Consider the following 5,356-nt stretch of genomic DNA (forward strand, 5'->3'; position numbering starts at 1 on the left):
ATCCACTGACCTTCGAGGATTTGGACAATTTGGTGAAATGTGTCCCTTTTCTCCGCATCTGTAACATTCCACTTCTGATCTCTGATCAGCGCCAGACTGTCTTCCTCTGTAACTTTGAGAGGGAAATCTTCTGGGTCCGAAATTAGGACCAAACTCTCTAGGCTTGGGTCCAATATCTTGTGTTGTCATTTTGGATTCCAGCAAGTTGAATCTTGCGTCTTCTTCCTTCCTTCTCCTATCATGCATCTCCTTCAGAGAGCAAATGTCCTCTGTATGATTCTTCCGCAAACAGTAGGAACAGAAGGCTCCAGGGATGGTTGGTTTTCGTGTACATTCAGTGGCTAAATGGCCTGCTTGATGACACTTACCACACCAAGTATTTGACCGCATCACATCTCTTCCTGCTCTCGCAACATTGGATATGCTTGCGGTATTCACTTTCAACGTCTGTAGTTGTTCTGTAATCACATCCATCAACTCCTTTTTAATGTTTGCAACTGAGTTGGATAAATAATCCTTCAAGCTTTCTCCTCCGGACGTACTGGCAGGAGGGTTTTGAGGAGTCTCTGTAATCACTGCATAAACGGGTTGGGCTGGTACAGAGGGGTCTCTGTTCTGGTTCTGATTCAGTGCTCCTGTTTGAACTGTTGGCTGTTGGCTCCAGTTGGTAGGATTCCACTGTTGCTACTGATTTGTCATTGAGGAAATTGGTTGGGAGCATTGTTGTTGTTGTTGAGCCATCATTTGAGGCATGGATTGTGGCCACTGTGGATTTGGTGCACTGTACTGTGATGTTGGGGGTATCTGTTGGTAGGGATAGGGAACAGTCCCTGGAACTGCATTTGGTGGATACATCATTCCTAGCATCAGAGGAGGTAGGACTCCTCTTCCCGAATTCATCGCTAATCGAGCTTCCACTTCATCGTACAGTCTTGCTCCTTCTGTTGCAGCTTGCAGGGTGGCTGGTCTTTGTAGCTCCACAAACTTACGGACTTCTGGTTGTAATCCTCTGAGAAACACTCCCTTCTGAATGCCATCATCTAGATTATGGTTAGTCCATCTCTTCAGGATGGATTCCATTCATGAGACATAGGCTTCTACTCTTTCTCCAGAGGTTTGACTTAGGTTCATAAATTCCTCTCTCATCCGCTCTTCAAAACCTTCACGCCTGAATTTAGTGAGGAAGGCCAACTTCAGGTCGTCCCATGTGCCAAAAGTTCCTGCTGCTTGTCTCTCATACCACTGAAACGCCGCGCCCTTGAAAGTGGCGGGGAATATTGCTAACCAATGCTCAGGGGTTCTGGCATTGTTAGCCACACACGCTACCATAAACTCTGCTACATGAAGATCGGGGTCTTCATTGTACTCTCCCTTAAAAACTGGCAATGGGACTACATTTGCTGGCCTGTCATCAATATTTCCAAGACGGATCTGGCTTGGAAGTGGACCTCCAGCAGGAGGAGGAAGGGCTTGATGTGCCATTGGGACTTCTGTAAAGAGTTCCGCAAGGGCGTCAAAGGCGGCTTCTGCTGCTAGCTCGTTCTCAGCCTTGATTTTTTCTTTCTCTCTTCTCACGTACCTCTGGACTCGTTCTAACGCTTGCCTTTTTATTGCGTCATTCATCAGGGGGTTGACTCCACTATGTTGTTAGTGCTCCACAGAGGGTTAACAGAAGACTTCAGTCTCTGGAGGACTCTCTTGCCAACATTTCTTCTACTTCTTTCTTTTCAACGTCCTTGAATTCGGCTTTCATGCCACTGCACAGAGGAAGGTATTCGGTTCTGAAGGTGTCAAAATGCATACGTCTGAGCATTGTGGTGGTGCCATCATCATAGTAATGCCAACTTCTGATGGTTTCAACAGTGTATGTTGTGAAAAACACTCTGTCTACCAACTTCCAGTGGGTTGCTAATTGAACAAACAGAAGATTATCAGTACACCAAGCATCCCATGTATCTTGCTGTTGAGCATCCACGAACAAATTCCAACTCTTTTCCTTCTTGTCCCTGTGAACCTCTACAGACCAAGACTCCTGAAGCTTCTTCACAATCTCCCACTTGATGTTGTCTGGAAACTTCTCAATGAATGCCAAATCTTCCATGGATGGTCATCCTCTCTGTTTCTGCTCTTCAGTTTGTTCCCAAACAGTTTGCCACCAAGATGCAAGTTTCTGCTGCTTCAACAGGAAGAGGAAACTGTCCACTACATAGAGCATGCATCATGATGGTGATGTGTTTCCGCCATTGTGGGATGAACTTCTTGTGGAAAGTGGCTTTGATTATGAGAAATTCCAACTCTTCAGTGGAAGAAGGAACTTTACAAACATCCATTGAATTCTTCTCTTCTTGGCAATGCCATTTCCTTCATTTTCAGCCTCTTCCGATGCTTGTTGATGGCAAGATTCCCCGGCTGCGCACCAAAAACATGGAGCCCCGAGAGGAACACCAAGGAAAAGGGAATTCTCTTGCAAGAAAATCTATCTTGTAACATCAACAAGCTTGTTTATCATGTTTCATATGATCACCATGAAGAAAAGAACACCAGGCACAACAAATCTTCATGCAGCATCATGTAGATCTCCCACGGTTTTTAATAGAATCAACCATATTCTTCAACATCTTCACAAAATCCATCAATAGAACAAAGAAAGCAAAGAAGTACACCATCTTTGAATGGAAAAACATTACATAGTATTCATCTTCAATATCTTCATAGTCTTCTCTCTCAATCTCTCATATACAATCACTCTGGTTGAGTAGAATTGGCTATCTCTGACTCTCTCTCTCTCACTCTATCAATAATACATCATATCCTCACTAAAATCTCTCAAAAATTACTCTCAATAATCACTCTTAGGTCGTGGATACCCCTCCCAAGAGATATGTCTGATATGAAGAGTCACCAGAGCCACTACAGTGTCCTTTCATAGCCCACTACTGTCACTTCACTCTAGTCTTCTCTTGAGTCTTCAGCAGCTACTTCTTCCACTTCTTTCAGCTCTTTTGCACTTGTATTCACCTCTTTCCAAGGCTAGAAAACTTTCCCCAAAGTCACACATACATTCCACAGAACACTTACAGAAGCATACAGAACAGTCTACAGAACAGTACCAGAACGACTACAGTACAGAACAGAACAGAGACAAAACAGAAACAGAAGCTCTACAGAAGACCTGCAGAAGGTTACAGAAGGTCATCAAAACTTCATAACTCACTCTCAAACCATTCCAAACTCTCACAAAACATTCAATAAACTTTCACAATATCTCATTCTTCATCAATCAATACTTCATCCCTCCTTACAGAAGACAATCAGAACAAAACAGACCAAAACAGACCAAAACAGACCAAAACAGAAGGTATACAGAACCAATCAGAACCTATCAGAACATCACAGAACCATCAACAAACATCATGAACTTCCAAAACACAATCAATATCATCCAAAACACTCTCAATCCACTTCCAAATCAATCAATCATCCCATAAAATCAACCATTCAGCTCTCCAAAAACAACAAAAATCAGCCAAAAAACAAGTCATTTCAACACTCAACAAGAGGCATCCAAATTCTTATGATTAACCTCTTCCTAGAGAAGAGCACTCTCAACATCAGATAATTTCAAGGTAGCAGTAGAGGCACATAATGCAGTGCGAAATACATCCCATGACTCATTAAGAGTACCAAGCAAGAAAAGAAAGAGTGACATCCTCTGCAAAAGTGATGTCCTGCGAAGTCAAGTTCTTGAGTATAGCATGGAACCGGCTCAAGTGAGCAGACATAGTCACATTCTCCTTCATGCGCAGATCCATAAGCTGCTCCAACCAATACATCTAACTCGTTGGACTTTTCTTGTCATAGAGATTCTTGATTTTATCCCACAACTACCATGCACTTTGTTCTTCCTCAATTACATTGTAATGAACCTATTCTGTGAGAGATAATACAATAGTGGACTTTCATAACTCATCAAAAGCTCAAACCATTCCTCATCTGGCATAGTTGCAGGTGGCTGCCCGCTGAACCTCAATGGTTTGATCTGCGATTTCTGCACCAATACCTACCAAATCTAGCTCTTTCAATAAGAGTAATTTGTACCATCAAGCTTAGTGATGTTGAAAATAACATGATCAATGGACGAACTAGCCATAATGCACGCTAGAAGACTGTAGACAATTCAAAACTGCTTGTTGTTTACTGCAGAAAATGATTAAAAAATCACCAAAATGGAGAGAAAATGGCGAGAAAAGTGTAACCAAAGCTGCTGCCCACCAAATACTAGTGAAAGTACATCATTTTAGAATATTTCAGCATGAAAAATCCATGTCAATCCGGAGTTATATGCTTGTTGTAATAAATGATAGCAAGGTACTATGAGAGTCAATTTCTGACCAAATCACTATACCAAGTCAGTAAATGACAACCAAGACATGACCAGCCATAAACGGGCATAAATCAGCACCAAACAGTCATCAAGACCCTGAGCAAACACCCAAACATGTCACCAAAGCATCCGTCAGTGAGAATAGGCATACCCCCCTGGATAGTAGGGCAAAGTATACATAACACTGGCAAGATCTGACACCAATAGGTGTATGCTCACTAGAGTGCAAAGCCCAAGCTCATGTCAAAAGCAATTCCAAGATATCAATGCATGAACCATGCAACATGTAAGTGTAAGAGATCCCAAAGTCTCAAGTATCTGCAAAAATGCTCAAATAGCATAAACCTCCTGCTCAATGTCGGTCAAGCATACAAGATGCTCCCACTGGCTCAAAAGGCGAATAAATGAGCTCAACAACTCAAGCAAACCAAGTCAAAGTACCAAAGACAGGTAACCAAGACAATGCCTCAATAGCCTCCAAGGTCGTAATGGAAAAAGCCAAGTCGTAATGGAAAAATCCAAGTCAATGTCCAACTACTCAAGGGAATACTCAAATGAATGTCGAGACAAGCTCAAACAACTACCATCCACATCCAAAGCATAAAAGAAGTGACAGTCAAATCCAAATCGAGCTCTAATCTCAGGTCAAAATCATTCCGGAGCATAAACAAGACATGTGGCATAGTCCAAATACATCATGACATCATACCGAGTAGCCGGGAGCACCCCATGACCAATAGGCATAACCCAACTGTAGCATAAATAGCTTCAGTCCTGAAGTTTCCAGCAGCATATAACCTCTGTAAACTGAGCAAATCAGTGCTCAATCCAAGCTCAAATCCATAGGCAAACCATAGGCATACATTCCCGTATGTATAGGCACCAATTGGGCATAATCGGGCATCAAATGCCAAGACCTGTAAGCATAAAATTGAAGTAATAGGTGGCTGCCCTGTTTTGGACAGATCTGGG

The sequence above is a fragment of the Lygodium microphyllum genome, chromosome 15, assembly GCF_053477565.2.
Source record: "Lygodium microphyllum isolate KBCC chromosome 15, Lygodium_microphyllum_v1.1.10, whole genome shotgun sequence".
In the NCBI taxonomy this organism is placed as follows: domain Eukaryota; kingdom Viridiplantae; phylum Streptophyta; class Polypodiopsida; order Schizaeales; family Lygodiaceae; genus Lygodium; species Lygodium microphyllum.